This window comes from Pelodiscus sinensis, chromosome 18 (assembly GCF_052426305.1).
Source record: "Pelodiscus sinensis isolate ZL-2025 chromosome 18, ASM5242630v1, whole genome shotgun sequence".
Taxonomy (NCBI): Eukaryota; Metazoa; Chordata; order Testudines; family Trionychidae; genus Pelodiscus; species Pelodiscus sinensis.
This window is the reverse complement of record NC_143069.1, coordinates 18,231,389-18,242,482: the sequence shown is the minus strand read 5'-3', so window position 1 is coordinate 18,242,482 and position 11,094 is coordinate 18,231,389. Positions and strand designations below refer to the sequence as shown.

General features: G+C 60.4%; 1 long non-coding RNA gene across 1 annotated transcript; it reads left to right on the top strand.

Moving 5' to 3' along the window:
• The first annotated feature begins 8,329 nt into the window (after window positions 1-8,329).
• Window positions 8,330-9,617, top strand: LOC149523267 (uncharacterized). Its single transcript, XR_016347094.1, has 3 exons — window positions 8,330-8,580; window positions 8,893-9,015; window positions 9,550-9,617. It is a non-coding gene; the product is annotated as an uncharacterized LOC149523267 (long non-coding RNA).
• Window positions 9,618-11,094: the final 1,477 nt, after the last annotated feature.

The window sequence follows — 11,094 nt, the reverse complement described above, 5'->3', positions numbered from 1 at the left end:
AAATGTAGTTTTCCATTCCTGAAATGACTCTTTGTTTGGTCTCTTTAAGGTTTATCTTCCGTAATCCACCGTACTACATTTAAAAAAAGTCAAAATCTAAACAAAACGTGAATTTATTTGCAGAACTGTGTGTGATCAGGAAAAAAAAGTCAAAATCCTGGAATTTCTAGTCCCAATTCAACCCTACTTTTAGCCACCTTGGTGCCAGGGATGTAAAATCTCATTTAATTAGCTAACCAGTTAAACAATATGTTGAACCAGTTAACCGATTAAATGGGACACGTAGGACGTGTTAAAGATGGGCTTGGAGCAGCCCACACACCTACCCCCTTGGCACACTGCTGTGACTGCTGAGCAACCCTACCCGTGGCGTGCCAATGTGCCCTCTGCCTATGGCTGGTGGAGGGCTGCTCCAGCCCCCTCTGGTTAACCATAACCGGCTTACTGGTTAACCATTCACTTCCGAACTTGGTGTCCCCACTGCTAACATTAGGACAGTGGTCCCCAACACGGTGCCCGCATTTGTATGCGCCCGCCAAGTGCTCAGGGCTGGCCTGGCCCCGGGCACGTGGCGCATGTGCAGTGCCGGAGCTGGCCCCGGGCGCATGGTGCACAGTGAGCGCCGGCCCCGGGGGCGCCGCAGATTGGCTGCCCGCGCTATGGCCACGTGGCGCATGGGGGGAGCGCAGGCTCCGGGCGTGCGGCACTTGCAGGGTGCGCCAGCCCTGGGCGCACAGCGCTTGGAGAGCGCCGGCCCCGGGCGCGCGGTGCTTGGGGGGGGGAGAGTGCCAGCGCTAGTGCCAGCCCCGGGCGCGTGGCGCTTGATGGGAGGCCCGGCCCTGGGCATGCGGTACTTGTGAGGGGGGGGGCGGCCCTGGGAATGTGTCTTTGGGGGGGCCCCGCCCCCGGGTGCGCAATGGGGGGCTCCGCTCCAGGGTGCCCTGCGGGCAAACAGCCACACCCCTTGGCGCCCGGCAACCTCAAATGGTTGGGGACCACTGCATTAGGAGAAGCCATTGGCTGCCTCCCCTGCCCCGCCCCATTCCTTCTTTGACATTCCCCTGCTCCCATGGGGGTCACGCTGCCCCCCTTTGAGAGCTGATGCTGAAAAGTGCTGGGAAAGCTCGGGGCGATTATCTGCCTGACCCCGGTGAATAGGAGCTGCCAAAGGCCCTGAAGTGTGACAGACCCTGGAGCTGTGACCGGCCCTTTCACCCAGCAGGATGTGCCGAATGCCCCAGAGGACCAAGGGATGGTGGGCGTGGCACTTCAAGCACACCTTGATTTTCTTCTGTCAGGGCTGGGGCATCGGACCGTCCAGGCTGGGTTCCTGTGATTTCCCGCGTGTGCTGGGCGGATGGTTTCCTGTCCAGTGCAGACCGCTGCTGGTGCGGGACCTCTGCATATAAATGCTGGGTAAGTCCTGGTGGGTTTTTAATGGGCAGTGTCATGTGGTTTGGTAACTCAGGGTGCCCCTGTATAAAACTATGGTACGCCCACATCTTGAATACTGTGTACAGCTGTGGTCTCCTCACCTCAAAAAAGATATTTTGGCCTTGGAAAGGGTTCAGAAAAGGGCAACTAACATGATTAGGGGTTTGGAACGAGTCCCATATGAGGAGAGGTTAAAGCGATGGGACTTTTCAGTTTAGAAAAGAGGAGACTGAGGGGGGATATGATAGAGGTCTATAAAAACATGAGTGGTGTGGAGAGGGTGAATAAAGAAAAGTGATTTATTAGTTCCCATAATAGAAGAACTAGAGGACACTAAATGAAGTTAATGGGTAGCAGGTTTAAAACTAATAAAAGAAAGTTCTTCTTCACACAGGGTGTAGTCAACCTGTGGATCTCCTTGCCAGAGGAGACTGTGAAGGCTAGGACTATAACAGGATTTAAAGAGAAGCTAGATAATTTCACGGAGGTTAGGTCCATAAAAGGCCATTAGCCAGGAGATAGAAATAGTGTCCCTGGCCTCTGTTTGTGGAAGGCTGGAGAAGGATGGCAGGAGACAAATTGCTTGATCATTGTCTTTGGTCAACCCTCTTTGGGGCACCTGGTGCTGGCCACTGTCAGCAGACAGGCTACCCAGTACTGCCGTTCTTATGTTAGGGTTCTTGGTTGGGGCACAGGGCAGAGCCCATCGGTTCAGAGCTGCTAAGAGCAGAGTTATTTGCACTTACGTCCCAGCCAGACTCCCTCGTATCCCCTAACACAGGGCTGGGGGGATCCTTTTTTGGGTCGGGGGCCACAGAGAAATCCGTCGGGCCTTGTAGGAGTTGGGCGGCAGGAGTGGAGCTTAGTGCCTACGGGGCCAAGGGAAACAGAGAGGGCACCATGTCCACAGGGCCGGGGTGCCATTTTCCCTAGGGCCTCCGGGGGGGTGGGGGGGGGAGTGTGTCTATGGTCTAGGAGCCAGGGCCCACCAAAGATGAATCCGACCCAGGCTCTGGTACATCTCTGCAGCGCTGCCGGCCGGTTCCCCCACCTCTTGGTCCTCAACCCAACTAGACCCGCTTCCTGGCGGCCGGTTCCCCCCCACCCCCTCTCTTCCAGCCAGTCCCGCCCCCCCCCCCCCCCGGCCCCTGCTGTTCGGTATTTTTTTTAAACCATCTGGTAACCCTAGCAGGTGGGGGTGAAAAGTGCATGGAAATGCCTGCACAGGCGCGTCTGGGAATGAGATGCTGCTCTAACATCTCCGCCTCTGTTCACTTCCAGCCCCTGCCTCGTGGCGCTGGCCCCCCCGTGGCCTGGGAGGGCTCCCCAGGCGCACCATGGCCCGGCATAGCAAGCTGCAGAAGCACGTCCTGAGCCTATACAGGCAGTTCCTGCGCGCCGGCCGGGAGAAGCCGGGATTCCTGCCTCGCATCCAGGCTGAGTTCCGGAAGAACGCCAGCATCCCCCGGGCCGACGTGATGCACATCGAGTATCTGCTCCGCTGTGGCCAGAGGCAGCTGGCGCAGCTCCGAGACGCGAACACCAAACAGATGGGCACCTTTGTCCAAGCCAAACCCGAGGAGCAGTGACCCCTGCTGGTTGGCGCAAGCGTCTGTCTTGTACTGGGACGGTTGGGGGTGAATTCACAGATCAGCCTTCCTGGTTCTCACATCCCTGTGCACCCCTCGTGTCCAAACACAGGTGCCTGGCTTGGCATTTGCTGAGCTAAGGTGTCTTTATTGGCAGCCAAGCTTTTAAACAGTTCAGGTGTGGATGGGTGATCTGGAGGAGATGCTCTTGTTTCCAGGACCTGGTACACAATTCATTCTACCCCTGCTGGCTCCTCTCTTCGGGTATGTCTACACTACAGCGCTAGTTCGAACTAAGCTAATTCGAACTAACGCGTCTAGAACTAAAAACTAGTTTTGCTAATTCGAACTAGCAAGTCCACATTGAGTGGACTCTGAACAGGGCTTAAGGATGGCCGGAAGCAGTGCCAGCAGGGCATCAGAGGAGGACTTAGAGCGTGGAGATGCAGTCTCAGGCTAGCCGAGGGCTGCGCTTAAAGGGTCCCGACCCCCACCCCGGACAGACAGTTCTAAGGGGTGCCCCGCTTGAAAACCAGTCCTGGCTTGGAGTGCCCGGAGTACCCACACTGGGCACATCACACCACTCAGCCATCAGCCCGGCTGCACTTGCCGCAGGCTGCCATCTGGGGAGAGGGGGTAATCGGGGGGCTGCAGGAGAGCTTCCACCCCCAGAAGCCTGCAGAGCCAGCCCAGTCCTCCCCATCGGGGGCTCGTACCCCATTCCTCCCTCACCTCCTTCCACTTACCCTTCCCTAGCCCCCCTTCTTATTGATGTACAAAATAAAGATAACGTTTCTTCCAACATTGACTCTGTCTTTATTGAACAAAACTGGGGGAGACTGGGAAAAGGAGGTGGGAGAGGGGAAGATTAAGGCTGGGAGAGGGGAGGGCAACTAACATGATAAGGGGTTGGGAACAGGTCCCAGATGAAGAGAGGCTACAGAGACTGGGACTGTTCAGCTTAGAAAAGAGGAGACGGAGGGGGGACAGGCTAGAGGTCTCTAAAAGCAGGGGTTGGGTGGAGAGGGTGCATTCAGAAAAGTTCTTCCTGAGTTCCCATAAAGAAGGACTAGAGGACACCAAAGGAAAGGACTGGGTAGCAGGCTTGAAACTAGTAAGAGAAAGTTGTTCTTCTTGACAAAGCAAATAGTTAACCGGTGGAACTCCTTGCTGCAGGAGGCTGTGAAGGCTACAACTAGAACAGAGTTTAAAGGGAAGGGAGATCAAGTCATGGAGGTTGGGTCCATGGAGTAGTCTTAGCCAGGGGGTAGGAGTGGTGTCCCTGCCCAAAGTTTGTGCAAGGCTGGAGAGGGATGGCACGAGACAAATGGCTTGGTCACTGTCTTTGGTCCATCCCCTCCACGGTCCCTAGGGTTGGCCGCTGTCGGCAGATAGGCTACTGGGCTAGATGGACCTTTGGTCTGACCCAGGACGGCCATTGTAAGCTCAGGGCTCAGGGTCGGGGGTCTCAGTGGACCCCCTTGATTTTCATGCAAACCTGCTCCTGGGTGGCCAGGCTGGCAGCTCTCCTGCCCTAGATGGCCACTTTCCTGTGCCTAGTGCGGAGATCGTGGACGAGGTCCACGATGTCCGCACTAGCCCAGGAATGTACTCGCCTCTTGCGGTCCCGGGCAAGCTTCCGGGAGCTGCCAGCCTGGTCCCGGGAAGAGGGGGTGGGCTGGGGGACATCGGGTGGGTGGCTCTGTGCCGTGCCAGGTGCAGGGTCTGCTGGCTGGGTGCTGGCAGGCTTGCACCTGGCACGGGCACCGTAGCCAGCCCGTGACCCTTTAAGGGGTCCGGGGCCGGGAGGGGGGCATAGAGTTTCCCTGGTGTTGGCCAGAGTGGCCACCAGGGAAACTTGGGGAGGGCTAGCCTCCCACTCGTTCGAATTAAGGGGCTACACAGCCCTTAATTCGAACTAGTAAGTTCGAACTAGGCTTAAGCCTCGTAAAATGAGGTTTTCCTAGTTCGAACTAAGCGCTCCGCTAGTTCGATTCAAATTCGAACTAGCGGAGCGCTAGTGTAGCGGCTATGAATGTTAGTTCGAACTAACGTCCGTTAGTTCGAACTAACATTGTAGTGTAGACATACCCTTCCATCCTTAGCCAAAGAGGAACAAGCCAGTTAGCCCAGGGAAATAAAAGAAAGGGAGAGCGGTGACGGAAAACCCTGTGTCTGTCATTTTTTCAAATGATCTATCTTGCCTAAAAGCCTGTCAGGGATTGGGCTCTGTTGCAGGAGGTGCTGGCGAAACACTCCGTGGATTTGGGTGCTACAATTCCTGAGTGTCGTCCGCCTTCCTGCCCCCTCCCCCCACCGAAGCGCTTTGGAAGGCTCACAAAGGACAGAGACCTGCCTTTTGAAAATCCGACTCCCCACCGGTGTCTCAAGACAGGCGGCTCTCTCTCGCCAAAAACGGAGGCAGCAGCGTGGGATGACAGGCAGCCAGGTCGCAAGGGGAGGTGCTTTTTAGACCAGTTCCCTCCTGGCACTCCGTACTGCTGCCTCTGTATCAGAGGCAGCAGCACAAGCTGGCAGCAGCCCTTGCCTGGGGGCTGGGTCTGAGCTTCTGGACCTGGTGCAAACTGGAACTGAGCGAGGCTGCCTGCCTGCCTGGCTCCTAACACACTGTAAATGCAGAGCCGCAGAGGGGGTAGGTCCCGCACCCAGCGCGAGCCAGGACTGAGACAGCTGGCCCCTGGGGACTATCGAAAAGTCAAGTAACCGATAAGAAATCATGAGGTTAATTGACTACTCAGTGAATATCTAACGTCCCTAATCCCTTTTCATAGTTCCCCTCTGGACTCTCTCTCCTAAAGCATGGCCCTGAGATCTGGACACAGTGCTCCAGCTGAGGCCTCCTCCGTGCCAAATAGCTAGGAGAGTGACCTCCCATGTCTGCCGTACGTCTCCTACCACGCCCCAGGGCTATGCCCTCTTACTGAAGGGCTTTGTGTCTGAGATCGCTTCTCTCCTAGGCTACGTCTACACAACGAGTTTTTTTGGCAACAAATATGCTAACGAGGGACTCTATGACACGCAATGTCATTTGCATATTTTCTGCCGATCCGTTTTTGTGCTCGGGGTTTGTGCGCAAAACCAAGCCGTGTGGATGTTTACTTTTTGTGCAAAAAAACCCCTTTTCCCACAAGATCCCTATGCCTGCAAAAAGGCCGACCGATCTTGTGCAAAAAGGGGCTTTTGCCTAAAAAGAAAACATCCACATGGCTTGTTTTTGCGTGTTCTTGCGAAAAAACTTGTGGCGCATCTACACTCTACGTGTGTTCTTGCAGAAGTAAATTTGCAGTAAAGCATCAGAGAACAAGGCTCCTTGCACAGGAGTTATTCCTCTCCTGACGATGACTAAGCCCCCTTTGTGCAAGAGCTGTTGTGCAAGAAGGCAGCGTGGACGGGCACCAGGGGCTTCTTGAGCAAGACACTTTTATGGCTAAAATGACCATCAGAGCTTTCTTGCACAAGAGAGCGTTCACACTGCCATGGACGCTCTTGTGCAAAAGCCTATGGCAGGGTGGAGGCACTCTTGCACGAGACCTTTTGCGCAAGAACTCCGGCGTGAAACAGCTCTCGTGCAAGAAGCCTGCAGTGTAGGGCAGGGAGCAGCCTATGAGGGAGGGGGAGGGACCCCTAGTAATGGCTCAAACTTCCCAGGGGGGTGGCCAGAGGCAGGACATTTGCCTGGCAGGGTGAGGGGGGGGCGGTGACCTCACAGGGGCTTTGGGCAGCCCTCAGCATATAAGGCAAAGGGCAGGTGGGGAGGTGGTGACCTCACAGAGGGACCCACATCTCAGGCTGATAAAAGCGGGGGGCGGGCCCAGGGGACTTTGGAGACCCCCGGTTGCTTTAGCTCTGGTGCGTCTCCTCCTCACGGTTCCTTCGCGTTCTGTGAGTTCCACATCCCGACACCTTTGTGACGAAGGTAAGAGCCCCCAGGGGTTGGATCCCGCCCGGGGCCGGCTGGGTTCCAGGCAGGCCCAGCCCTCGGTCAAGGGCCAGAAGGTGATTCCTCACCTGGGCTGCGTCCTTAGCGCCACTGGGGCTTTCTCCTGGTTGGTTTCCCTTTTCCTCCATCCCCCCACATTTCTGCTCTGTTCTTGCCTCCTCTGTGACCTTCCCTTGCTGCCTCCCCCAGCTTGGGACCCAACAGACTAGCTGAAGGACGGGGGGTGGTTTGCAGGAGCCGTGGGGTGGGGGATGCAGCCCCCATTGTGGGGACTGGGGAGGTGGGGCTGGAACAAGTCTATGCCGGTGTCTTTGGGGAGAACGCTCCACCCCCCACACCTTAGATTCTCCCCTGATTGGCCAAGAAGGGGCTGTTGATGGGCAGGAGACTCGTGGAATGAGGAGTAACGGTAGTTTGAACTAGGAAGCCTAGTTCGAACTACCTAGTTCGTGCCCCGTGTAGCCGCGCTGCACGGGGTTCGAACGAGCGGGGTTTTAAAAATGGCGGCTCCCCGCTTATGCAAATGAAGCCCGGGAAATTCAAATCCCGGGCTTCATTTGCAAGTGCGGTATGCCTACATTACCCTCCTAGTTCGAACTAGCGGGGTAGTGTAGACATACCCTCAGGTCCTTGCAGTGCCTGTGCAAGACCGAACCGATAAGCAAGGGGCCATTTGGGGGCTGGGGGCAGTCGCTCTGGGGAGCTGGAACCCCTGGATTTCGTTCATCAGGCTGCGCCCCAAGCTCCCCTTTGCTCCCCTCATTTCCAGCATGGCCAAACGTTTTCGGCTGTGGTTCAAGAAAGCCCTGAAGATGGCCCCAGGGCCGGTGGGGAGCAGCTTCTCCGTCCCCGCGGGCGGGGAAGCTGGATCCCACCAGCTCGGGGCGACTCGCCCACCGGCCAGGCCCCCCCGGACCTGGCTCCAGAGGCGGCTGGGCAGGCGGGACCCAGCCCAGCGGGGGAGCCGGGTAGGGTGGCTCCGGGGCCTCCTCTGTGGAGAGAAACACCTGCCCCGGGAGCCCAGCCACCATTACCACCAGGGGGCATCGCCCTGCCCGGCCCCCGGGGACCTGCCAGTCTCCGGGAGCCCCCAGCCCGTCGCTCCCTGCACCAGCCCCTGCAGCTGTGGGTCCAGGTCCGTCAGCAGCAGCGCCTGGGCCTCCAGCTGTAGCCGGGCCACCTCCTGCAGCCGCTCAGACCCAGGTGAGGGGCCGTGAACACGCTGGGCCCAGGGGCTCACCCAGTACCCGGGGGGGGGGGGAGGGGCAGCCCCAGTGTCTGCCCCGCAGCCAGGGCAATGGATGGGGGGGGCTGCTTGGCTCTCTTGTTCCTGGTGGGGGCTCTGCTGAGGGCGTTGGCAGATGTGAGGGTGGAAGGGGGATGGGTCCCTGCGAGGGGCGTGTGGGGCCCAACCTGCCCTGGGTCCCTGACATGGGGGCGCGTGACCCCTGCTGGCCGCTGGAGTCACCCTGGTCCCTTCCCTCCCGCACAGAGCCCCCCTGCGCCTCGGCGGAGCTCTGCCAGGAGCGGATGGACTCCCGGGTGGAGGAAGGGGCCATCTATGACATCGAAGAGCAGCTCCACACCCGGGACACGGTAGGAACCTTCTCCACACGGGGGGGACCCGAGATTGTCCGGCCCCTTCCCAGCACGTCCCCCCCCCCGGGAGGGGCTTGTCCCTGGGGATCCCCCTGGGGCCCCTTCTCCTGCATGGCCTGGACCCCCCAAGCTGGGGGCTCTTGTCATGCACCAGCTGGGCCCCCACAAGCCTGAGGCAGCAGTTGGGGGGAGAGTGTGGGTGCTTGGACAACCAGCAGCTCCCACCTCCACTCCTGGGAGGCCTGAGCCCTGCAGCTGTCCGTGGGGGGCAGGCAGGCCCCAGGCTCACAGACTCTCTCTGGGGTGCAGAGCCCAGCCGCCCTGCAGCGGTTCCTCTTGGCCATCCCCCTCGCCTGCCTCGCCGCCCTCCAAAGGGGCGAGGACACCCTGGCGCCGCGCTGCTGCAAGGACACCATGATGGCCAGGATCGTTGTAAGCGAGTCGCGGCAGCCGGGAGGAGGGAAGGGGATACGTGGGGTGGACAGGGGTCTGCCTGGGCCATGGCGGCGGGTGGGGGTGCTGGAAACGGGATGGGTGGAGCCAGAAGGGCTGGAGGTGGACATGGGGAGGGTGGGTGGGGATGCTGGAGGAGAGAGGGACACAGAAATGGGGCAGGTCTGGGGTGCCGGACAGGAAGGGGGATTCGGGACAGGGAGGGGTCTCCCCGGGCCATGGGGGGCTGGAAGGGAGCCGAGCGGGCTGCTGGGGATGCGCCTGGGGAGCAGGGATGAGGAGGTTCAGAGGCTGGTCACCAGGGCAGGGAGGGGCAGGAGACGGCCTGGGGACAAGGATTGAGCTGGTCCCGGTTTGGGAGGGGGGTGCTGGGAGGGGCCCTGTGCCGGGCAGGGGGGCTACAGGGCAGCGGGAGGCAGTGGGGTTGGATCCTGCTGGGTGGGGGCGCTGGCCGTGTGAGCGTCTCTTGGGGGCCCAGCCTCACACGCCCCTTTGTCTCCTTGGGTCTCCCAGGAGATCATGGAGGACTCGCCCCCCCCGCTGGTCTTGGCCGACTGCCTCAACGCCGCCTGCAGCCTCAGGTACCGACCCCCCCCCCCCCGCCGACTCCCCCAGAGCAGATCCCCTGGCCAGGGAGTGGGAAAGTCTCTGTCTCCTGCTGCTGAATTAACAGCCTCTGCCCCTCTCTCCTGCCAGCACCTTGCAGCCTCCCCTGCGGGCCCAGCTCCTGAGCCCCCTGCTGACGGCGGCCGTAGGACAGACTGTGTCTGGGGACTGGCAGCAGGAGCCCATCCACACACAGGTACGTCCCTCCGGGCCCTGCTCCCGGGCTGGGCTGGAGCTCCAGAGAGGAGGGGGGGGGGGTTGGCAGAGGGAGGGAAGAAGCTGCAGGTTTGGATCCTTCCCTCCAGGGTTCCCGTTGCTCTCCCGGGGGGCCCGTCCCTTCCATGCCCAGCCTGGGCTCCTCCCTGCTCTGCGAGGCGGCTCAGACCCTGCTCTAGGCTGCACCCCGGAGCCAGCGGGTGGCCTGGATTCCCCAACTCCCCCTCTGACCCAGGGCTCCCCCTTGTCTTGCAGCAGTTCATCCGGGCCCTTCCCTACGACCTCCGGGCCCTACTGGTGAGCCTCCTCGCCGAGTCCCCAGACACCGCCCGGCTGCAGCTCATAATGGAGGTGAGCCCCGTGGGGGGGACGGGGCCATTGTCCCTGCTTCCTCGGGGGGGGGGCCTAGAGAGGAGCAGTGTCAGTGGCTGGGGGGGGCACAGTCCGAGAGGAGCCCCAGGCTCTGCCCAGAACCGGCACCTCCCTACGGGTCCTGACCTGCCTCTTTCCCCCCCAGCACCTGAGCCCGTGGCTGGAGTCCCGCCTGCCCCAGGAGCGAGCCAGGGCCCTTGGCAGCACCACGGCCCTGCTGGGAGTCGCCACCACCCTCCCGGGGTTTGACGTAAGTGACCTCGGAGCCGGGGGGTCTGGGGCTGCAGGGCGCGGGGCTGGGAGCGTCCCCGGGAGGCAGAGGCAGGGCCGGGAATGGGCCGGGAATGGGCCGCGTTCTCCTTTCCCCGGGGAGGGGCGACCCTGGGCCCTTCAGGGGGGCTCTTGAGGGACTGGGCCTGGGGACTGGGGAGTGGCCGTCAGTGGATCCCCTTGTTCCACCCCCGGAGTGACCCTTCAGTCGGGGCCATTGCTCAGGGTTGTCTCCTCGCAAGGCCGGCCCCGCCCCGCCCCGGGAGGTGTCTCTGTCCGTCCCCCGAGCTCAGACCCGCCTCGGCGGCCGTTTGCATGGGACGTGCAGCCCCAGGATGCTGAGGGACCCCCCCTCTTCTCTCCCCTCAGAACTCCGCCGACTGGCCGAGGATGGGTCACCACGTGGCCCAGCTGGGCCTTTTTATTTCGGACCCATCCGAAGACGTCAGCCGGCTGGCCCGGGAGGGGGTGCACAGCCTGTATCAACTCCTCCTGCACCACAGGGGTAAGGAACCCAGCCGGGACCTGGGCCCCAGGGACACCCTGAGGGTGCCGGCGGCGGGGGGAGGGGACCCAGCCCTTTTCCCCCAGACT